Consider the following 25,570-nt stretch of genomic DNA (forward strand, 5'->3'; position numbering starts at 1 on the left):
TCTCTCTTAAACACAATATCAATATTTTCAAGAAAGTACCACAATGCCACCCCCTCATTTTGTTTGCCAACTGTCTGGATACAGTATTGTCTGTGTTGCATATACTAACTTGTTCATAGTTCCTATATTATAATTTGTAAAAACAGTCATGGTGATTTCAAAAACAAGATATCACACCTTACAGGTATTTCTAATTATGAGTTCAGATTTTACTGCTTATTTTCAAAAACATTAACTTTCAATCTCATATTTTATGTACATCTGTATATATAAGGACTTTGCTTCAGAAAAGAAGATATAGTTATGGTGATTTTTAGTTGTTGATAAAACACACATTTGAGTATAGTCCAATTTGGAATATATGTTCTCTGAGCACACAGCTGGAAGAAGAGGGTGTTTACCTTGATATTCTCTTAGAGGGAAGAAACATCGACAGAAACTTGTACAGTCTCCATTTATTTCAGCTGGTCACCACTATTTGTGGTCAGCTGAAATCATTCCCATTAGAAATGCATGGATGTTGTTAACTCCATTTTTGTAATTTGGTTATTACATTTAAACGTCTCCATCCTGCCAAGAGAGTGTCTAAGAGTTCCGCTCAAATGAGTTGACTTCTAATCATCCATAATCATGTTTTTATCAAGTTCCTTCCAAACTTTATATAACCCCATTATTTCTAAAAATGTTTTTATTTTCTCACAACTATAAAAAGGGAACAAGTTATTTCAAAAGAAGACTTAAAAGAGACATTTGGTAAATTAACTATATATTTATACTACTACCTCCATCCATATTTTTTTAGATTCATTTCAGTTTTCATAAGTGAAACTAAAAATACTTCAGAGAACTATAGGAAACATTAAGAATGTGTCATGTTCAAATTTGCTACAGGAAAAAATTAACAAATGAAAACCAAGACTCATTCACTAATTTACTAAAATAAATCAGCTCCCAAAGCATCCGGAAATTATTGAAGGAATAATGACATGTAATCTTGGAAGTTTCTATACTTTTCTTATAAACATGAGGTCTCTGGACTTCAAAGTGAAGTTTAAATCAAATCTAACTCAATAAGTTCCTTGAAAAAAATTGACATTGTAATAGGACCCAATACCCAGCTGTTCTGTGGTCAAATCTGTCTCTTCATTCCAAGAGGAAAAATCTACAGAAACGTATTGCTAGCTGGCTTTTTACACCACATTGATCAAATTCTCTATCCTTAATTTTTAAAAGGTAAAACAAGCAACTCATTTTTTATTTGGGAGGGGATTAATAAGATATACTTCATGTTTTCCAAATATTTTAAAGGACTAAAATTCATGTATTTGTTGGTGTGCAGTTTTTAGTAAAATACCAAAAGGAATAAAAGGTGTGGATATTAAATCTTTGGGTTATGTGTTTAGGAAGTAGGCAGCCAAGAATCCTGCTTTTAGCACTGGCTGGGGCACTCATAGGCTATGGAACAGCAAATGCCAGGTGTCATCTCAGAAGTTTCAAGAAATACAGGAAATACATGCATCCAAGCAAACGCAGACTCAAACTGAAATGCTGTGGTTTTTCTCAAATATATAACTGAATTTATAGTCAACATACCACTATATGATACAATAAAATATTAGCATTTTTATTTTTCCATGTCATACTCTGTCATTGTTTTTAATGACAATAAAGTATGTACTGTTCTTCCTAGGTGGAAATAAACATGGAAGCATGACGGCATGCATCCTAGATGTCATTTAATTTTGCTCTTGTAATATAATGGAAAAATAAAGCAGAATTTATCCTAACTTCAAGGCACGAAATGGAAAGTATTTTTAAAAGGAGTATTTAGTAGATACTGAAGGACTTTGATTTTAAAACCAGTTTTCAAGGCAAAACTATTAGAAAGGAACATAGATCAGTAGTTACCAGGAATTGGGTTAAGAGAAGAGGATGACATCAAAGAGGCATAGTGTGAGAGAATTTTTGGAGTGACAGAATTATTCCATAGCATAACTATGATGGTGGACACGTCATTCTTCCCATTTGTCAAAATTCACATAACCTACACTATGAAGAATGAATTTTACTGTACATAAATTAAAAATAAAGTACAAACTAATTGTAAAAAAATAAAAATTTAAAATAAAATCAGCTTTCAAAGCAAACATTTGGTGTGGTTTACTATTTATTATTCGGTTATGCTGTGGCTTCTACTAAATGGCTGTGAACCAACAGGGGAAGAATAAATTACGTTCTTCAGAATAATCCTTCCAAATAAACATTTATAAGGTCTAGCTATTATTTCAAGGTCAAATGAATTAGCTGGATTATTTTTGTTGGTTATGCTTGCCTTTGACCCACAGATGACTACGGGATATACTTTCTTCCTAATCAGTAGCTCGTGGCGACTGACTCTGGCAGGGTTCAATCTGTGAGCTGCTGCTGTGGGCCCCTGGCTCCCCCAGGCTAAGGCTGACAAGAAGATCGAGCAGAAAAAGTGGGAGTGAGCACTGGTTGGTCACAGGTATCAACCTCCTCATCACAAAGAAACTCAGGAAGGGAGATTAAAATCGTTTTAATCAGCACGTATTATGTGCAATTCACACACTGCTCCCAGGCTTTCTGATAATTCAGGTGCAATCATTCCATTTCCAGTATCTGCTCATCCATCATATCAAAGTAATATGTTCTAACAACAACAGCAAGAAAAACACTCAGTTTTAAAATAAAAATTCTGACCTCTGGACAGTCTGAATAGAACTGCTATAGAAATAAATACACGAAGATAACAACAGATACACTTTATTTCTACACCCCCGTTCATTTCAAATAGTTTGTTAGAGTTTTAGAACATATTTTTCCCCCTACCAGAGAGTCTCTTTGGTGAGTCCAAGTGAGAAAACTGAAATCTGAATCGCCAAGGTTCATAAAGCCAATTGAAAAAGCCTCTTGCCGGGATCGTATAGTGGTTAGCACTCTGAGCTGTTAAAAAGTCTTTGCATTAAGTTATCTGAGGACCAACCCACTGTGGCTGCTTCCAACGCACCATAGCCTCTGCACGACAGTGCAAAGGCTGTGACATCAGTTTTGAGTCTTTAACATTCATACTTTATCACATGAACGTCAAACAGACCCAGGACAAATAAACTGAGGGTAGGGGCTTCCCTTACTCTTAGAAGAGTACTTTCCAATTATATATTTTGTTAACATCTTAAGAGATAAAAGCTGTATCTGCAAGTGATTAAAAGATGTTTTATATTCATGGCTTGATTTCTGCTAAAATAAATGCGTAATTTAAACCACACATAATTCATAGCAATTTAGTCCTATTACAGAGTTCTAGCTTCTTTTTTATGATACTTACTAATTAAAACAGAGTGTTACTGCCATGCTGAGCCTGAGTGTTTGACATACAGGTTTAACGAATAAAATGTCCTGACACACAAATGAAAACAATGATGCAGGCAAGGCTGCAAGCTGTTATGTTTCAAGCGTGTGGTAAAGATTAAGGACATTCACCGAAGTTAAGAACTGTGCAGAGAAGGGACTCGAAATTTCTTTCCTTAAAGGAAGAAGTAAAGGATTTTTGAGAGAAATCTGAAACAGTCCTAATTTCTCTAACTTCTTGGCCCCTCGTTCCCAGTTGTCCCCTTACCCCCTCCAGGAATTTAAACTCGTAAGAGTCACTTTTGAAGAATAAGGGGTATTTTAATATAATCCTGAATATAGGTTTAGATTGAAAATGGGAATTGGGACCATAATTAATTATGTTGCCAAGATTTTTAAACTTTAAGCAGACAGACTGAGGCAAATGACATTTCATAAAGAGTACAACCTTCTAAAAGTTCACGGATTAAAAGTCTGGTAAAATGACAGTATCTTTCTGACATTTGATTAATCCCATATGCAGAAGGAGTGTGAGGAATTAATGCCGTTTTGGCGTTTTCACTTTCTGAAACCACTGTAACAAGAGACTGACATGCAATCAAGTATAAACACGAGTCCTCAGCGAGGGTTAGGGCCTTATTATCACTCTCAATAAACAACAATGAATGATAATAAATGCCGATCGCCCTCGCTACCCTCTGCTCCATACACATAGCGTCCATCCATCACTTCTTCCAGGACAACAGAGCAGTTGGATCCCACCAAACCCTCAGCAACCGCCCCCTTGGGAAGGAGGTTTTCTCTCCCCTTCTGGGACCCCAGGGAGGGCTCTGCTTGTCTGCAGGGGCGGAGAGCAGAGCAGGCCCCATTTATTTGCACTGACGACTCCCCCGTCCCGGGCGCTCAGGGGACGGGACGGGGCGGGGGAGGGGGAGGGAGGGAAAGGGGGAGGAGGGGGAGGGGGAGGGGGGAGGAGGAGGGGGGGGAGGAGGAGGGGAGGGGGAGGAGGGGAGGGGGAGGAGGGGAGGAGGAGGGGAGGGGAGGAGGGGGAGGAGGGGGAGGAGGAGGAAGAGGTGCGGGATTCCCTCCTTCGGAGGAGAAAGGGGGTTCAGGACGCGAAGATGAGGAGGAGGAGGAGGAGGAGGGTGCGGGGGGAGGAGAGAGCCGCGTGTCTGCCGAGATCAACTAAATGCAAACGCAGATTGTCCCTGCCATCCAGCGGGACCGTCAGACAAGCAGCGAACAAATCCATCAACCCCACGAAGTTGCTAAAAACTCTGCAAAAGACACACACAGACAGACGTTTGCTCGGGTTCATTTCCCGCTCGAGGTCTCAGCTTCCGGGAGCCACTCGTGCCCGCAGCCAGGGTGGGCAGCGCCCGCAGGGGCAGCTCGGCGCCAGCGGGCGGGGCCGGTGCGGGGCGGTGCAGGACGCTGCGGGACGCTCGCCCCTGCTGGGGCCGGGTGCGGGCAGGAAGGGCGCACGAGCAGACGACATCGCCCCCCACCTCGGGCAGCTCGCCACGGGCCCCAAGGAAACAGCTGGGACCCGGAGTCGCGGGCGCGGCCCCGCGTGTCGCAGCGGGGAGGGAAGGTGGCGCGGCCGGCGCGCCCCGACCCGCGCACGGACGGCCGAGGCCGCGACGCCGAGGCGCCCGGCTGCGGCGGGAGGGTCCCACCGGGGGCGGCTTTGCCCTCGGAGCGGTACGAGCCGGCCCCAGGCCCCCCGCTCGGCCCGGGGAAGTTTCTCTGACGCCGCCGCCCCGACCTCGCGCCCTTCGCCCCCCGCAGCCGCCCCGCACACCCCGGCCCCGCAGACCTTCCCGCGGCCGGAGGGCGCGGGCCTGGAGAGGGGGCACGGTGCTCCCGGCGGGCGGGCCTGCGCGGGGTGAAGGCTCCGCGGCTTCCCGGACCCCGCCGCACCCCGGGTCCCGGTCCCCGCGCCTTCCCCGCCAGCGCGACGTCCGTCCGCCGCCTAGCGTTTCTCGGGGCCGCCCCGCCACGGGGGCAGCCTGGAACCCGAGGGAAACCCGCCCCGCATCCCGCTGCCCGCAGCTCCCGGGAGCCGGCGCCCTTGGGAGCCCCGCCGGCGCTTCCGAATCGGGCCCGCGGGAGCCCGCGAGCGAGCGCCCCTGCGCCGGCGCTGCCGCTCGGGCGTCGGGCTCTGCCTGCTCTCGCCGCTCACCTCAGAGATCCGTCCGGCCTCCCGGGGGAGGCGGAGAGCGGCCGCCCCGAGGTGCGGCGCGAGCAGCCCGGCGCCGGCGTCCGGGAACCGGGCGACCAGAGGGAGGGGGCGGAGCGGGGAGAAGCGAAAAATTCCGTCGGCCGAAGCGTCCCAACTTTGCGGCAGGCACAGCAAACTTCAAAGGCGGGCGAGGGCGCGCGGCGGGCGGCCGCCGAAGTGGCCGCGAAGCGAAGCCGGGAGCCGCGCGGGCCGGGGAGTCCCGGGCGGAGCTGGGAGCGGCGGGAGGCCTTTGAAAAGGCGGGGGGCGTGCGGGCGCCGGGCGGCGGGACGATGCCGGCGCGCGGCTCGGTTCGCTCCGCTGTCTGGCGGCTCCGAGCGGGGAGTGTGTGTTCGCTCCGAGTGTCACCGCTGAGCCCGGAGCTGTCCCCTCCCAGCCCCGGCCGCTCCCGCCCCGCCGCCGCCGCCCGCCCCTCCCTCCGCTGCCCGCCGCCTCCCCCCATCCCTCCTTCCCTCTCCCGCTGCGCGCCAGCGCGCTCGCACACTCCTCTCTGTCTCACACACACACACACACACACACACGCGCGCGCACACTCCTCTCTCTCTCACTCCTCTCACACTCCTCTCTCTCTCACACACATATGCACACACTCCTCTCTCTCACACTCCTCTCTCTCATACACGCGCGCGCGCACTCCTCTCTCACACGCGCGTGCACTCCTCACACACTCCTCTCTCACACACACACTCTTCTCACACACTCTCACACACACTCCTCTCATACACTCCTCTCTCTCACACACGCGTGCACACTCCTCTCTCACATACACTCCTCTCACACACACTCCTCTCTCTCACACACGCGTGCACACTCCTCTCACACACACTCCTCTCTCACACGCGCGCACACTCCTCTCACACACTCCTCTCACACACTCTCTCTCTCTCTCTCTCTCTCACACACACACACACACACACACACACACACACACACACACACTCCTCACACACGCATGCGCACTCCTCTCACACACACTCCTCTCACACACGTGCGCACACTCCTCTCACACACTCCTCTCACACACTCCTCTCACACACACACACACACACGCATGCGCACTCCTCTCTCACACACACTCCTCTCACACACACTCCACACACGCGTGCACACTCCTCTCTCACACACCTCTCACACACGTGCGCACACTCCTCTCTCACACTCCTCTCTCACACACGTGCACACACTCCTCTCACACACACACTTCTCTCACACGCGTGCAAGCGCACACACCTCTCACACACACACACTTCTCTCTCACATACTTCTCTCACATTCTCACACACACACCTCACACACACAACCACACACACTTCTCACACACGTTCTCTCACACATTCTCTCACCTCTCACACACGACACACACACCTCACACCACACACACCTCTCACACATACACAACTTTCTGACACACACCTCACACACACACTTCTCTCACACACCTCTCTCACACATGCAACTTCTCTGTGACACACACCTCACACACACCACACACACACCTCACACACCACACACAGTCTCTCTCACATTCTCACACACACACACAACCTCTCACACTTCTCTCACACATACCTCTGTCACATACACACCTCTCACACATACACTTCTGTGACACACACCTCACACACACACCTCTCTCTCTCTCTCACACACACAGTCCCACACCCCGCCCAGCGACCAGCGCTCCCCACACGCGACCCCCGCGGGCAGCTTGGCGGGGACACACGCCGTCCCTGCTCCCTGCCGCCACGCGGGGAGGATGAGGGAGGCGCCGCGGCAGCGAAGCTGCAAAGCCCGGGAGACAGCGCAGGGCCATGGCAGTGTCAGGGCGACCGGGGTGGTCTGGGGGCGGAGTGGCGAGCCGCGTCCCGTCCAGGCGGCCGGAGGTCGGGGTGGGAGCGCTTTCCGCGCCGCCCGCCGGCCCAGCCTCCCCGCCGCAAACTCGGCAGCCCTTTGAGCAATTGAGACCCAGCGGAGTGCGCGCGGCCATTGCGGCTGAGTAGGCAATTACGATAAGAAGATAAGAAGTTACCTGATTAGCAACCTGGCCTGGGCAGGAGGACGGGCGCGGGGTGCCCAGCGGGTCAGTGATCTCATTCTCCCAACCGTGAACCTAGTTTCCCGCAAACCTGGTTTCCAGACTCTAGTGTGTAGAGCTGGAAGTTCTAAGCATACGTGACATTTGAAATAGGGCGTCGGCATTGAAAGCGCTGGCCCCTTCTCACGCCACGGTGCAATGAGGACAAAGAAGATGAAAACCGGCCTTGCCGAGAGGACGCTAGGAACGACCCGGTAACGGGCCGCCCGGTGCGGCTCCCGGGTGAGATTTATAAACCGCTTACATGGCAGGAAATCGTTTTGTGGACGCCACAGGATGCTTAACCTTTACAAGGAACATTCCAGGTCACTGGGCAAGCTTGACTTCTGCAGACGAGACGACAGTGAGGTGGGAAAAGGGACCCCTGCATCTCAGCTCGGGAGACAAGTCTCCTCTCTGGAGAAGGCGCTGCTTGCCCTGGCGACGTACGCCCGGGCTTCGGGCCTTCGGGAACACACACTAAGTTCCCAGTGGGCCGGGGGTGTCCGAGCTGCGGAGGTTTAGGGGTAAGACACGGTGCCACCTTTGAGGAACTCACAGCCTGGTGAGGGGACAGAGGCACAGATGAAAATGTGATCAGCACTATATAAATGTTCGTGCCTGGTCCTTCCCAACTGTTCTCGGCAGGGATCCTCGGGCAGCTTCTGACGACGGGGCAGCAAACGGGGATGGCGGAGGGGACGGGCATTCCAGAACCAGAGAGAAGCAAGAGAAGGGATTAGGAAAGTGTCGGAGTGCTCAGTGTGTCCCAGGAAGGAAGAAGTCAGGTGTGGCTGGGTGGCGGGTGACATGAGCAGGGCCAGGGTCCGCCGGGTTCTGCTGGCCTGAAGAGCCAGAACTTTCCTGAAGGTGGTGAGTGGCTGGACAACTACTGAAGGTCTTAAGCAAGGACAGATCTTAAGGTTCTTACGTGTCATCACATAATGTGTTTTAGAACGTTTCCTCCGGCATCATGGTGCCAGACGAACAGGAGAGAGAGCACAGGGAGAAGGTTATTTCCAGAGGAAAATATTAGGTCTGAACCAGGACAGCAGAAACGCCATGTGGGAGGTCGGGACGGCGAGAGAGATCTAGCAAACAGAATAGACAGGCCTCAGTGATGGACTGGATAGAGAGGCTGATGGCGAGGCGGCCCAGTCGAGACTCACTCCCAGTGTTCTGGCTGGGGCGACAGGGCAGCTGGTGGTGCCCGTTAGCCAAGACAGACAGCACACGGAGGGAGCGGTTTCAGGAGGAACGAACGAGTTCTACTTCAGACTTGTGGAAGGGGTGCCTATGTGACATCGGAGTGCAGCTCCGTGCGGACAGCCAGAAGCGGAGTTCCCAGGAGAGGAGGTCCAAGCCGCAGGGATACACAGCAGTCATCAGCAGGCAGGGGTTTTGCAGAGCCAGGGAGAGGAGGAGGGCAGGCGGGAAGAGAAGACTTAGGATGGAATGTGGCAGAACACTGATGTTTTAGGCATGGGTAGAGGAAGAGGACCCTGCAAAAGAAAAAGGTGAAGACCACAGAGGAAGGAGCAGGGTTGATGGAGCCAAGGGAAGACAACACTGATGACCGGGGCAAACTGTGGAAGACACATGAAGACAACCAGACTGAAAAGCGATTGCACCTCTTCACAAAACGTCTCTGTGATCTTGACCCAAGCAATTGTAGTCTATGTTGTAGGTGTAAAATTGCCATTAGGAAGAAACTGAGTCCTAATGACGTTAAAGTGACTTGTCATTAATACATCCAGCCAAATAATGACAGACATGAATCTGTCAAAAAGTTCTGCAGACCCTGTGAAGGATATTCTTATGAAAGTTCCAGAAAATACCTGTGTTTTGAACATCACAATTTGCAAATATCAATATACCCTGTCTTCTCAAAAAAGATATGCCCATAGTAAAACCAATGGCATTGTGCATATTTATATTTTTAGTTATGTAAGTATTTTCACTGAGTCCTGAGAGATTTGGGCAACATGCCATATTAGACAGAGAATGCATTATTTAGCCAGACAGACTTGTATTTAATTCTAGACTCTGACAATTATTTGCTGTGGGACAAAACCTCTCTGAACATCAGGGTTTTTTTTTTTCAAATATAAAAATGGAACAAATTATAGCTGACTTACAGATGTTTTGTGAGTATTGGGTAGCATAACACATTAAAGTGTTTGGAAGATATTTATTTACTTATATCTGAATTTACTTTTAAATTATGAAATTCATAAATATTCAGTAAACTGGGAAAAAAAGTCCAAAACAATTATAAAATTGAGAGTATAATTTAAGTCTACTTAGGAGAACTCCTGATGCAAGCCTATGTCTTAAGGCAGTAGTCCTCTAAGTGGGATCCGTAGACCCCTGAGGGCTCCTGAGATCCTTTCAAGGGAGATCTGCAAGGCCAAAGCCATTTTCATATTGATCTAAGACATTAATTTGCCTTCCTTTACTGTGTTGAATTTGCACTAATGATACAAAAGCAATGGTAGGTGAAACTGCTAGCACCTTAGCATGATCAAGGCAGTGGCATCAAACAGTCCTAGAAATAACTGTATATTTTATTGTCACAAATGTCGGTTCCACTTAAGAATGTCTTTAATGAAGCAGTAAAAAAATTATTCATTTTATGAAATTTCAACCCTTGACTATGTGTGGTGCTGGACATTGTGGCTTATAATCCCAGGATTTTGGGAGGAGGAGATGGAAGGATTATTGGAGGCCAGGAGTTCAAGAGCAACCTGGGCAACATAGCAAGACTCCATCTCTAAAAAAAATTAATTAGCCAGACATGGTGGCATGCACCTGTAGTCCTAGCCACTCCGGGAGGTTGAAACAGGAGGATCCCGTCAGTCCAGGAGCTCAAGGTTACAGTGAGTCATGATTGTCCCACTGCACTCCAGCCTGGGTGACAGAGCGAGACCCTGTCTCTAAAAAAATAAAAATAAAAATAATTTAAAAAGTCCCTGTGGCAAAATGGGAAGCACAAATGAAGCTCTTCTGCTACATACCAAAGTATAGTGTTTGTTCTGAACCAAAATACTTGTGTGTTTTATGAGCTATGAGCTAAACTAGTTTTTTTATGAAACATAGTTTTACTTGAAAGAACAACTGACAGACAAACTATGGTTATTCAGACTTGGATATTTGGCAGACAGATTTTTACAAATGAATAAAATGAGCCTTTCACTTCAAGGTAAACAACCCACAATATTTATTTTCAATTAGAAGTTTGAACTTTCAAGTAAAAAATTAGAATTTAGAAAACTTATGTCTGCCACCATGAGCTGGACAGTTTCCCTGATACTTAGTCTTTCTAATAAGACTATGATCATTTAAATTAATATGGTTTTAGATACTGTACAGCCAATTATATTATTTGGAAGATCTGCATAAATCAGTGAACCAGTATTTTCCAAATGACTAATAACACATGATATTATAAATTCATCCACAAGTTAAAGATCCATTTAAAGTGCAAAATAGACAAATGGATTTTGATATAACACAGTATGAAAAGGTAACTGACATGGTTTCATATTCCACATTGCAATTATAAGGTTTAAGAAACTACCACTTGTTGAGTTTTGGTGTAGCATTAAAGAAGAATGAATATCCAGAATTATTTGAAAAGATGATTAAAATGCTTCTTCATTTTTCAACTGTATATCTTAGTGAATCTGAATTTTCCTCATTTACTTCAAACAACAACAAAAAAACCCAAATTGAGACAGATTGAATACAGACATCATATTAGAATCCATCTGTCTTCTATTAAGCCAGACATTAAAGAGATTTACAAAACTGTAAAACAATACCACTTTTCTCACTAACCTATTTTGGAAAACATAGTTATTTTTTAGAAAATGATGTTATCTGTGTTAGCATGTAGTAGGTTTACTACAGTTATTTTTAAGTGAGTTAATAAATATTTTAAAGATTTCTGTTGTAATTCATAGTATGTTGAATACAGATAGAAATAACCCATAAAAACAAAAGCTCCTTGGAATCCTTAATAATTGCGGACTGCAAAGCTGTCCTGAGGACTACTATCATGAAAATAGGTTGACAGATCATCAAAAGCTTGTCACAATATTCTGCCTATAGCTTGGCTATCACCTCAATTGTATTTGTACAATTCTCATTTCACACAAATGTGAATAGGTCCTTCTATACATAAACTTAATTCTACAGAGTGTTATAATCGACACCTCTACTCTGGGGACTGGGACAAAAGAACTAGGAAAGCATCCTCCAAATCCTGAAGCTTGTATGAAACAGTATCACGCCCCTGGCCGCACCAGCGCTGGTCATTCCTGTCTGTGGTTCGGGTTCAATCCCTCCCTGACTGCACTATCGCCATGGGTTGGGGGTGTTACACAGTTCAGGAACTGGTTCTCCAAAGCCCCTTAAAAATTAATGATTATCTCTAATGTGATGACTCTTACACACTTAATCAATGTGAAGTTGAAACATCAAGTCTTAGTCACCTATTATTCCTCCTGAGGGCATTTATTCACTTAATTAAACATTTGTTGAGCGCCTCTTATGTGCCAGGCACTATACTAGCTGCTGGGAACAAAAGAATAAACAAGGCCCTAGCTCTGAGCACCATGCAGTTTAGTGAAGAATTAGGTAGTTACTGGGTGATATAACGAGGGCATAACACGGTACTGTACCAGTCAGTCGGTAGGGTGAGAGTGGGGCATCAGGGAAGGATTCTTGGAGAAAGTGACATCTAAGTAGAGACCTGAAGGATGGGTCAGTCACCTTGGGTTGAAGGATGGGGGTGTGAAGGAGGAAGCACTAGCATGGACTATTCTGTAATAAGGAAATGTTACAGAATTGGCCATTACTATAAAAAAAAATCTTAATTTTAAAATACATAAGATCAACCTATTTTCCTTGAGTTTTAGTTTGTTTAATAAGTAGAACAGACTGTTTTAAAATTATTATTACTTTTTTTTTTGAGACAGAGTCTCACTCTGTTCCCCGGGCTAGAGTGAGTGCCGTGGCATCAGCCTCGCTCACAGCAACCTCAAACTCCTGGGCTCAGGTGATCCTTCTGCCTCAGTCTCCCAAGTAGCTGGGACTACAGGCATGCACCACCATGCCCGGCTAATTTTTTTGTATATATTTTAGTTGTTTGGCTAATTTCTTTCTATTTTTAGTAGAGACGGGGTCTCGCTCTTGCTCAGGCTGTTTTAAAATTATTATAGTACATTTAAATACATGTAATTTAAATCAGAATTGCTACTATCTTACAAAAGAAATCACTGGATTAAAATAAAAGATTAAAAACTCCAAATGCAATTTGCACAGATTTCCAAAGATTAACTTAAAACATAGAAAAAAATTTAATTCTTAACTTTGTTCAAGGTCTTGAACTCAGTGCTGAGATACAAAGAACATAATATTTGCCCAGGAAAAGTCTGTAAGATGAGTTTAGACATATTTTCTTTCATTCCTTTAGACATTCAGTAAATATTTATTGAATGCCTATTTCCTTCCAGACCCTGAGCACTCATTATTACAAAGACAGATGTCACCCCTACCCTCAGAGAGCGCACAGAGGAAGTGACAAGTTAGCTGGCTTTCAGGTATCATACACAGCATCAGACACCAGAAGACAACTGCCAAGGGAGTGGTAAGATTACAGCATATCACTTACTCACCACTGAGAAAGGTTTGAAACGACGGAGAAGATGTAAGAGCATCAAAAACACAGAAGTGGCACCAGGAAAGGTTTGCAGGGAGGAAATACCAAGGAGCATTTAAAAGACAGTGAGTAGAATAATTTGGCTGGGGTGGATATTGCTAATGGAATTAATAGAACTAAAAATTGAATATGTAGGTTGGGCATATTGGAGAGAAGGTGTTAGAAGAGGAAGTCTGGGCTTTATCCTCTTGGCAATGGGTAACACCTAAATTCACAAAAGAACAAAGCAAACACCCTTTGTCACATGTAAGAAGGACACTGGTAGTTTGTAAAAGAGGCATTCTTTTGATGGCAATTAATGGGTTCCTCTGACATATAGAGATGTATTCTTAGATATAACAGGAGTCTAAGATTATGTGATTAATACGTTCCTATAATTTGGGTTCATTTAATAATTGCTTTATTTTCTCCATCCCATGGCTTGTTTAGGCACAGCTACAGAAGCAAACTCTTTCATGTGAGCAATTTGGCCCCAGTTCCTGACAGTTACGTGCCAGTGATATCATACTGCCCTAAGGCCACACAGACATGAAGCCTGGTTATTTTTCAAACATTGCAAAGCTGAATGGCACCAGATGTAGTGGAAAGAACACAGGCTTCCCAGTCAGAGCTCTTGGGTACAGTTTCCTATACACTGACGCTGGATGACTTTGTGACTATGTGAGCTTGGAAAGTTATTTAATCTTTGACGCTCTGTTTTCTCATCTGTAAAATGGGGATAATAAAATTTCTCTGATAGGGTTATTGTCAGATTAAACTATTTTGCTTATGTAAAGTGCCTGATATGTAATAGGCACTAAATAATTGTCTGGATAATAGTGGCCAGTTCTTATTTCCTGGATTCAATTTCCCTTAAAATGCACAAGACATTTGTCTCTACCTAATCAGAAGACCATTTGTCAGTGAAAAAAAAAAAATTAATGGAATCATTCAGACCCTGCTCATAAGGATGAACAAACAAAATGATTAATTTCAGGTTTGACAAAATGTACCCAATCCAATACTCTTCCCTTTACAAATTTTATCTGATTTATTCCTAAAACATCTAGTGAAAAAGACGTAATTGTTTTCTTTTCACAGATAAGGAAACTGAGGTTTAGGGCCATCAGTGGCTGGCCAGGGTCTGAGCCTCCTGCTGTCAGACTCCAAGGCCTGTGCTCTTAACCAACGCAGGCCTTCCTGAGATGTTACCGGAAGCCTCTAAAATTTTTTTCTTTTCAGTGCTGTCATGTTAATGGGCATTTTTTTAAAAAGGGATTTCACCACATAATTTGATTTGTTGGTTCCCTGTAAGAGCAAATCCGACCACATGTACTGTTTTCACAAAAGTGTACCTATCCATCAATTCTAGCCACAAACCTCTCAGGTCAGAAGCCTTGAAGATTAAACCAGAGGGAGGTGGAATAGTCCAAAGTGATTTAACTGCTTGAATCTTCTTTTATTTGAAAACCTTTTAAACTCTGTCATTGACACAGTATGAGTCCTTTCCTAAAAACATCTAACAAACTAGCTAGTCTATGAAAAGCAGTGCGGATGGGAGGACTAACACAATTTTAAAAAATCTCAGTGTGTGTATCTCATAAAAAGTAGCATGTGATTATATATACCTTTGGTTCAACCAGCTTCCGTTATAAGTAACTTGCTAACCCTAGAACTTAGTTACTTCAAAAAAGGAGGGAGCATCTCCATATTAACATCTTGGCTGTTTAATCACTGTTACTTATTGAGTGGCTTCTACGGGACTTCTACTGTCACTGCTTACTGGAACCACAAGAGCCACCTTTAGTAGGTGTTATCATGATTCCCACTGTGGAGATGAGGCTACCAAGGCCACCCAAACTTGTCATATTTCTTGACAAGAAGAAATATGAACCCAGGAAGTGCTTCTAGATATTACACTTACTCTTCCCCTTTTGGAATGGATTCAAGGTAGTCACAAATGTGGAGAATAAATCAAAGAAATTAATAATAAGCCAAGTCCAGTCCTCTCATCACCATGCATTTTAAACTATTTCCTAGTAGTTCGGCATATAAAAAAAATTCCCTTTGAGAAAATAAAACTTTAATAGGATAGCATTATTTTAGAATTATGTTAAGATTCTCAGTATGTGTTATCAGACTCAAATATATTAAATTTCTTATTGGATTAGACCAGTTAATGCTGGATTATGTCACATTTCTACTTTTAAACACCACATCTAGGAAAGAAATGTGTTAATATTTACTTCATTGTGCCAAAGCAGATTCTATTATAAAACTAGATCAAATATAAATCGCCATAACTCAAAATCTATATGTGGAACGTAACGAGAAACAGGGGCTGTTCTTATTTTCTGAGTTAACTACTCAACTCTCATTATGCTCTGTTGAAGAAAAAAATTGCATTATTTTGGGTCATTTAAAAGAAATAGAGCCATTTTTTCTGGATAATAAATTATAATTGAATCACTGAAATTATTTTGGGAAAACAGTTTCCATACCAATAGAGTCTAATGTAACTTGGAAAACTCTTGGAGTTATAAAAGAAAAATTTGATTTTCCCTAATGTAAGCTTAGATTTATCCAGCCTAAATTTTCTTCATCCCTTCAATTTAATCCTCATGTGTCATTTTCTCTTCCAAAAAAATAGAACCGAATATAGAGCCTTGAATTTTTCTCTTTTGTCTTCCTCGCCTTTTATCAGTGGCTCTCTATGTTCCTGAAGTCAGAACTTTTTATTAATGTGGTAATCAGACAGTGTTCTATCATTTCTAATCCTCCAACCTAAACTATTCGGTGAAAAGCTGAGGGAATTCCTATTTTGAAGAAACTGTAAATATAGGGGTTGGACATTTTCCTGCAATTAGTAGAGACTAACATAATGAAAATTCAAATAAGTTTGAAACTCGGAGGTCACTTGAAACACTAAACTCAAAAGGGCTCATTTGTACATCTGTCAAAACATGGTAAAATCATTCTGATTTTGTAAGGACTTTTCAAAGACCTTATCTGTGTGGGAAATTGCAAGCTGACCCGTGAGGAATATGTAATTTGTATTAAACACAGAGTCTCATTCAAGGACTAAAGATAATCTTATATCCAATCAATTCCAGTCCAGAATTTTTGTAACTTATTTTGAGCAAGAATGTTCTTAAGGGAATAAGTCATACAAATCCAGCAGGGCCTCAATGCAGAAAGAACTTCAAAAGCTCTGGGAAGGTCTCACTCTCTTCATCTTTCCATCAGTGAACACATTTACAAACCTCAGTGCAGCAGGGCACAAGGCAGGGGAAGACACACGCTAAAATGAAGAATAAAGGTAGAGAACGAGGAGAGAAATGGGTGAAGAGAAGAGGAGACAGTGGTTAAGAATTTAAACTAGTGATGAGAAAATAAAGACAGGTAAAATGGTTAGGGAAAGTGAGCAGAACACAGGGAGGCAGTGGATATAAGAAACGGGAGGACAATAATGAGGGGAAGTGCAAGTTCATTAGAAGAGTCCAGAAGTCCAAGAGAAAAGGGGCGATACATAACTCGGCACCAACACTGGAAGTGGTGCCAGAAAAGGGGCTATATAACGTAGGAAGCATGGAGAAAAATCTCGTTTTTTTCTCTTTTTCTCCAAGGCAGAAGTGACAGAGAAGAGCACAGAACAGTGCAATGAAAACGCTTCGCGATGTTCTACTAGAACACATATGGAACATCATAAAGCCAATGTTTACGTAATGAGAAAACAAAACGGAGTAGTGCAGTGACGCTGACTGCAGGGAACGTTGGCCTATTTCCAGAATTGCCATCTTGCCACCAGTTAGGAGTTAGGAAAACCAAGAGTTGCAGATTTTCAAAGGCAAGCTGTCTGAAAGGGAAGACAACAGAAAGCTGAAGCAGGGAGGATCTTGAAGTTAGAGGGATCCTTTTGGTAAAAGGAGAGAATGTAAATTGGATTTTGTATTTGCACCAAGTGGGATTTGAACGAATTTTCCTTAAAGCAGAGTTTCCCCAAAGTTTTCCATATTTAAATACCGCGTCTATTATTACTTACTTGATTGATTTGTTTAAGCTTCGTAACAACTTTTTAGTAAACAGCTTATTTAAAAAGGAAGTTAACAACCTAAACAGTAATGCCTGTTTTATGTGCTGGTTATTGTTTTTTCTTCTCATACACATTAAAATAAACGAAATATTTGCTATGGAACCACCTAAAATAATATTGCATGCCATTGCTGCTTTGCGTGAGACAGTCTCAGGCCACGAGGAAGGCAGGAGGGACACTGTCTGATCTCCCACAGTGGCAGGAAGCCCCTGAAAGATGCTACTGAGACAAACTGCAGTAGAGCAATGGCAGCGAATCCCAAGGTCGGGAATGAGGCAGGGCTGCAGAAAGGGGGAGAGATGAGGAAATGTCACTGTCACTTCTGTCTTCTTTTGTTGGACAAAGCAACTCACAAAGCTGGTCCAGATTCAAGAGGTGAGGAATTGGTCTCTCCCTCTGATGCGAGGAACAGCAAAAAATTTGTGGTCATTTTTAACTCATCACGGCTCATATATAATCACAAAATAAAGTCCATAGATGACAAGCCCATAGCTAACTTTATACTCAGTGGTGACAAGCTGAAGATTTTCCTTTAAGATCAGAAACAAGACAAGGATGCCCACTCTTGCCACTTCTATCCAGAGCAATTAGGCAAGAAAATAAATAAATGGCATCCAAATCAGAAAGGAAGAAGTTAAATTGTTTCTGTTTGCAGATGGCTTTATCTAATATATAGATAACCACAAGGACTTTAGCAAAAAAAAAAAAATAAATCCTAGAAGTAATAAATGAATTCAGTAAAGTTGCAAAATTTAAAATCAACTTACAAAAATCAGTAGCGTTTCTATACCTTGAGAGCAATCTTTCCAAAAAAGAAATCAAGAAAACAATGCCATTTACAATAGCGACAAAAACCAAATACTTAGGTATAAATTTAAGGAGGTAAAATATCTGTACACTGAATATTATATAAAAAACAGATTAAAAAATTGAAAAAGACACAAATAAATGGAAAAATATACCATGTTGATGGATTGGAAGAATTAATATTGTTTAAATATCTCCAGGACCCAAAATGATCTACAGATTCAATGCAATCTGTGTCAAAAATCCAATGACAGTTTTTACAAAAATTAACAAATCAATTCTAAAATTGATATAGAACCACAAAAGATCCCAAATAGCCAAAATAATCTTAGGCAAAAAGAAAAAATCTGGAGGCATCATACTACCTGATTCTAAAATATACTACAGAGCTATGTAATAAAAACAACATGGTATGATATGAAAACATAAAGATAGACCACGGTAACAGAATAGAAAGCTCACAAATAAATCTATGCATTTATGGCCAGTTGATTTTCTACAAAGGTGCCAGGACCACACAACGGGGAAAGGACAGTTTCTTCAATAAATGGTGTTGGGAAAACTGGATATTCATACGCAGAAGAATGAAACTGGACCCTTATACGACATACAAAAATCAACTCAAAATGTATTAAAAACTTAAATGTATGACTTGAAACCACAAGATTACTAGAGGAAAACAGGGAAAAATCTTTTTGTCATTGCTCTGGGCAATGATTTTTTGGATATAAAGCACAGGCAACAAAAGTAAAAACAGGCAAATGGGATCACATCAAACTAACAGGCTTCTACACAGCAAGGGAAACAGCCAGAGTGAAGAGACAGACTATGGAATGGGGGAAAACATTTGCATACCATGTATCTGATGGAGAGTTAAAATCCAAAATATATAAGGAATTTAAACAACTTGGTAGCAAGAAAACAAATAACCTGATTAAAAAAATGGGCAAAGGACTTGAAGACATTTAATATTAGAGAGTCTCAAAATAGATTTGAGACTCTCTAATATTAAAACCACAGACTTAACATAAATGTAGACTTTTCACCTAACAAATTTGGAAGAGCTTTGTAATATTAACACTTTTAGTTAATCTATTCAATATTCACATGAATACAACAGCATATAAATATCACACATATAAATCAGCCAAACATTAAGATTGTTTCAAGTCTACTTGTTTCAAGCAAATACAGTGGAAAATTATTATATCTGCAACTAAGTTAACCAAGTTTGTGTAGAAGAAAAAAGTAAAGCAATTGGTTGTCAGTGGATTACAGCTTCAGCTGGAATGTGTGAGAATAGGGACCATTTAGCTGTTAGGACTGTGAGCTGAAGATGTAGCAACTTTATGTCTCATCAGGCCCTGTGCTCCCCGGGGGGATTGTGTGCCGAGAATGATGGCTTTTTCAGACTTACAACAGAATCCTTCTCAGTGACTGAGTGACTCTTAACAGTAAATACAGTTAGCAGTGCAAGTAGGCCAACCGGAGCTGTCAGCCCTAGGTGTTGCTGGCTTCAAAGGTGTTAAGTGGAAACTTGGGCTGGAGGAAAGTGGTGGTGGTGGGGGGATTTGGAAAGTTTTACAAAAAGTTACATAATCACTTGCACATAAATAGAAGACCTCTGGAAGAATAAACAAGAAAATGATAACGTCTGTGGTCCCTGGGGAGGATCTGAGTGGCTGGGGGACAGAAGGAGAGAAAGACTTGCTTTTCACTGTATGCCCATTTACACTTCTTGAATTTCGTACAGTTTACACATTACCTATTCAAAATAACAATGAACTAACCAAATGTTTAATCCCTTTTTGTCTTGTCCTTTTCAGTTTCCAAATGGCTTTCACTTCTGTAATTGCCTCTGGTACTTGCCACAGCCTGTGAGGCAAATATGGCAAGTGCTTATTTTCCACATGAATTAATGAAGGACACAAGTCTCTGCCTTCCCTGGCATCACGCAATCAATTAAAGCTCAGGTTCAACACAGGTTTTCTGCCTTCCAATCCAGTGGTCTTCCCGTCATATCATGCTTCCTTGGGTGAGCTGAGGGCCGCAAAACAGATTGGGTAGGAAGAGAAATCTGCCCCTACGAGGCAGGACTGACAGGCCAGGCTGTGGGGTCCGCAGCTCTCTAGGCCTGGTGGCAAGACTGCTACCGCAGCCACAGCAGTCTGCAGTCGAAAAGCAGACCCCAGCTCCATGCCACGTGAATTAAATAAATACGTACTAGATGATGATGATCCAGGCATTATTTGCAATCTTTGCCAAGGATTTCCTACTTCTTCAAGACAGTAATTATCCACATTTTGCAGATGAGGAAATTGAGGTGGAGAAAGATTACATAAGGAATATATTAGATGAAGAAATCCTAAAGCCAGAATATGTCTTCATTTCATCTTTCCCAAAACCCATTCTTTTTTCAAGGCACTGGGCTGGCCGCTCTGGTGGATACACAGGTAAGTAAGAGAGCAGCTGTCTCAGAAACAGAGGTGTGCGTTGTGGCGTCCGGAGAGAACGGTGGGGCAGAGAGAAGGTAAGCACTTAGGACGTCTGTATGGACCTAACTATTATAAAAGAAGTCTGAGCAAAATGCCGTAAGGACTTACAGGAGGAAGCAATCTCGCCTCACTCCGATGAGCTTTCCATGAAAGAGCTGGGATGAGAAACAGGCATTGGCAAACACCGGGAACTGGAGATATGAAGTGCATCTGTGGGAGCTTTTAGACGGCTAGCCAGTGTCTAAAGCATAATCTATATTAAAAAAAAAAAATTTGGCCGTTGGCTCCTCTGGGTCAGGTCTTTAGTTGCAGGAGCACATTGGGCACAGCTAAGATGCTGGTGACTAAAGCCCCTCAGGGAGACGGTGTGAAAAACAAAAAACAATTTGTTGAACGAATGCACATAAAGGAAACACAGAAAGACCACTCTGACCCCCAATTTCCTATCGTTTTGTCTTGGCTGAGCTCTGAGTTACTATTGTCTTATTGAGGTGATTATTTCCTGCTTGACTGTGGTAAAAATCCCGACACTGTTAAGACACGTAAGAATGCCAGAGTAACTCTGCTGCATCAGCCTGCTCTCTCCACATCCAAGGGTGGCACTGGGTTGGCTGAATGGCAGAATCCAGAATCCTGCCACCAAATCTCCCGTCCTTGGTCTAGAGTAGTTTTCAAACTCAGCTCCAGAGATTGTTTTGGACCTTTGAAAGGGCATCAGGAGTTCTACAAACAATGAAGATTTTAATTGCCTGAAAAACCCATTTATTGATTTTATCGGTTCTGTGTATTTATTGTGGTGCCAGACAACATTCCATTAATTTTTTTAAATCCCAGCTAGAAAACATACATCGTTGGAATACATTCTCAGCATTGCTCTACTTCGAAATTCTAAACGAAGGGAAGTGAGGTGGTCCACAACAACACCGTGCGATGGGAAGAACACCGGGTAGGATGGTGTGCAAGCGTGTCCTACTGTGATCCTGTTAACCTGAGGGGAGCTTTGCCACTGTGTTGGGGAAGGACCTTAAAACAATACTCTACCCCTCTAGACTCTGCTCTTCCCATCTATAAGATTTGAAAGTTGAGGCCAGGCGCGGTGGCTCACGCCTATAATCCTAGCACTCTGGGAGGCTGAGGCGGGAGGATCGTTTGAGCTCAGGAGTTTGAAACCAGCCTGTGCAAGAGCAAGACCCCGTCTCTACTAAAAATAGAAACAAATTATCTGGACAACTAACAATATATAGAAAAAATTAGCCGGGCATGGTGGCGCATGCCTGTAGTCCCAGCTACTTGGGAGGCTGAGGCAGGAGGATCACTTGATCCCAGGAGTTTGAGGTTGCTGTGAGCTAGGCTGACGCCATGGCACTCTAGCCCAGGCAACAAAGTGAGACTCTGTCTCAAAAAAAAAAAAAAAAAAAGAAAACAAAAGTAATACTGCAATGCTTTTTCATAAAATGCTTCTTAACATCACTTTCATGACTGAAGTGTTGGGGAATATTCTGGCATTCCATAGTCTATATTCACAGGAATGGGTGTATTTAGAATCTGCCAGTCTATCAGCTTTACTCTGGGAAGATAATAAAAATATTTAACTAGCAGTACATCTATCAGTCACTTCTATGTGCCGGCACTGTCTTCGGCACTGTGGTTATGGTCATGCACAACATAGACACACTCCCTGTTTACCAACTCATGAGCATACAGGTACCTAACCAGGCAAAACCAATTAGGTAGGATCTGAACGATGTAGGATGCAATCAGAAGTACACAGGATGGATATCAGGCCCAGGTGCGGTACGTTAGAGATTTTCTGGAGGAAGACGTGTAAGCTGAGAGGCTTGATGGATGGCAATGAGTCAGCCTTGCAAAGCAGTTGAGAGGTGGGAATAAGGGTGATCTAGACATAAAAAACAGCACCTGCAAAGGGTCAGAGGTGAGAGACACCGTGGCATGCTGAGGGAACTCGAAGAGGCCAGAGGAGCTGGAAGGTCAGGTCTGAAGGGGGTACGGCCCCATGAGGCCAGAGGCGGAAGCAGTGGTCGGGTCCTGCACACCGTAGTCAACTGCCTTCAGGCAGCGGGACTTCGTCTTACAAGTCATTAGGTTGACTGACGTGTTCAATCAGGGGAAGAATCAGATTCGCATTTGTCAAGTTTCCTTTACCTTCAGTGTAAATGGAGAAAGCAAGACTGGAGGCGGAGCCCCGAGTTAGAAGGCCACGGCAGAAATCCAGGTGAGAAAGATGATAGAATTGGCAGGGGTGGGTGTTTGACTAAAATACGCAGAACAAGGGAGAGGGAAAATCCAGGGAAGACACCCTGGCTTCTGGCTTGGGAAACCTGATGACTAATATTGCCTTTTAATGTGATGAGGAACAAAAAATAAGCCATGGATCAGTTGAAAGGAAGAAATGTGATGAACCTGGTTTGGTACACATTGTGCTTCCTTGCATATGGACCACACAAAAAGAAACATGTAGCAGGCTGTATTTTGTAGGCACAAAGCTCAGAAGAGAAATTTGGGCTGGAACTAAAATGAGATACAAAAGTCCCTGGCCTGATGGTGCCTGGAGCTGTGGACTAGACGACCATTCCAGAAAAGCATATAGAGTCAGAACAGAATCCAAGGATGTAACACTGACCAAGTCCGTAATTTAAGAGACGGATTGGAATGTAAGAGAATACCCAGGAACACAAAGAGTCACGGAAGTGCAAGGGAAGAGGGTGATGTAAGAGAAAAGAATGATCAATAGCGTTAATGTAGAAAGGCCAAATAAGGAAAGGTTTAAGAAGTGCCCGGTGTGTTTAACGTGTGTCCCTCACGGGAACAGTTTTACTGGAGTGATGGCGACGGAAGCCAGACTGCGTGGGGAAGAGAAGGAGTAGGAGCTGCGGCCGTGGTGGCAGCATGTGTGGGAAACCAACCCTCGACAGAGATTTGGCTGTTGAAGGAGAAGAGAGAGGACGCCAGCTGAAAGAGCGTGACAGGTTGACAAGGTCTCAGAAGAGACTTGAGCATGTTCCTATGCTAACGGGAAGAAGCTGGCAGAGAGGAGAATGGTCGCTGGGAGGAGACGCTAGGGCAGGGAATGAAGATGGAAGGTGCTGGTGGGAGCCAGTCGCTGTCAGAAAAAAGCAACCCCTGCCAGTGACAGAAGAAAGGAGTGACGATGGTCCAGATGGTCACAGGCTGGTAACAGGAGCTCCTGTGATCAGGGATTTCAAGATGCAAAGATGAGTATGGCAGGACCCGGGTCCTCCTTCCATGTGGGAGAGAGAAAAACCGCACGCAAATGATTCTGTTCTGCAGTACAAAGTGATAAACGATAGGAGAGACACAAGTCAAGGGCAAGGAATGGTAGTTCAGAGACCGGAAAGGTGGTTTCTCATTGGTAGGGAGTACAATCACCTCAGGGAAGTGAAATCTAAGATGTGTCTTAAAGTATGTGAAGAATTTGGAGATGCAAGCGATTGCATAGCAAGAGAATTTTAGCAAAGGGAAAATACCAATAAGTGAAGGTGGTGTTTAGGGAATGATGAGTGGATAAAATTTGAATTAAATGTAAGACATGTGGAGGAATAGGCAATAAATCTCAAAATACAAGTTGGAGCTGTATTGAGGAAAGCCATGCATATCAGACCGAAGAGTTTGCACTTGTTCTCAGTAGGCAGAAAGAAGTTATGGAAGAATGTTTTATAATGCTTAAAAAGTAGAGCATTTGGGAATCAAATTAAGAAGGTACGACAGCATACAAAAATAAAGGCATGGAAAATGTTGAATGCTTCAAAAGTTCTGCTAGGCATTCAATAAATATTGATCAATAAATGAAAAAGTAGTTGGATGGGTGAACAGAGGAACACACAATCATTCTAACACTGGACTTGGGTTTACATAATCTTACACTGACTGCTCAAATAACACAAGCAGGCTGACTTCAGTTTCACCTCCACTGTTTATGCCAAACATCAACAGCTTGATCTCATTTATGTAACAAATTAGCCCATGCTCCTTTAGTAGACTAGTTTAGTTGTCTAGCTTTAGAACTGGAAAGTGAGCTTCTAGACTTTTCAAAGTATAAAAATTTTATAAGTAAAATTACAGAGTTTGAACTACTTTTGTATTTATACATACAATATTAAATCAAAACCTAGTGTTTAAAAAACTTCATTTTGACAAATGATTTAAAGGGAGAATACAAAGTTGCTATTTTAGTTTTTGAGAGCCTTCATGTATTTGCTAAATTTTACTAAGTAAATATGTAAGAAAGAACATTTACTCTGAAAACTTAAAAAAAATTTTTTTAAGAAAGTATTATAACTATTCCAATATAATTTTAAAATCTCTCCTCCACTTTTTTTAGAGAAAAAAGAACCACAGTATTTTCAATGACATCATGGTGACTCAGATGTGCTTTATGAAATACATTTTCTATGATATTTCCGATTACTACCGTGAAGACTTTTCTGAGGGGCTGACTGACTTCCTCTTATCAGTTGTTGAAAGTACACACTTGAGGGGCAACATATGGAGGAAGCTTGTCACTCAGTTGGAGGTTTGAAGCCTCCAACTAAAATGCTTTTGTACAGTGTAAGTTTGCTTCCTCAGGATCGTAGTTCCTAAAGATAACGTTAACCATTAATTCCAAAGTGATATTTAATTATAAAACATAATATGCTATAAGAGGTTGAGTGAATACTATAAAAAATGTCACAAACATTATAGTAAGAGAACAAAAAATTGATCAAGCAGCAGCATTAAGTACACGAAAATAATGGAAGAAATCAT

At 43.2% G+C, this 25,570-nt stretch overlaps 1 protein-coding gene across 3 annotated transcripts in view; it reads right to left on the reverse strand.

Moving 5' to 3' along the window:
• Window positions 1-25,570, reverse strand: part of NDNF (neuron derived neurotrophic factor) — a 73,697-nt gene that overhangs the window by 26,683 nt on the left and 21,444 nt on the right. For 2 of the 3 annotated variants that reach the window (XM_045537355.1, XM_045537358.1), the window contains exon 1: window positions 5,555-5,834. The exons of the other annotated variant lie outside the window; for it this stretch is intronic. The gene's annotated coding sequence lies outside the window, so the exon portion shown is untranslated. Of the gene's footprint in view, window positions 1-5,554; window positions 5,835-25,570 lie in introns of those variants that run through there. 3 annotated transcript variants of the gene reach the window in all.

This window comes from Lemur catta, chromosome 26 (assembly GCF_020740605.2).
Source record: "Lemur catta isolate mLemCat1 chromosome 26, mLemCat1.pri, whole genome shotgun sequence".
NCBI lineage: Eukaryota > Metazoa > Chordata > Mammalia > Primates > Lemuridae > Lemur > Lemur catta.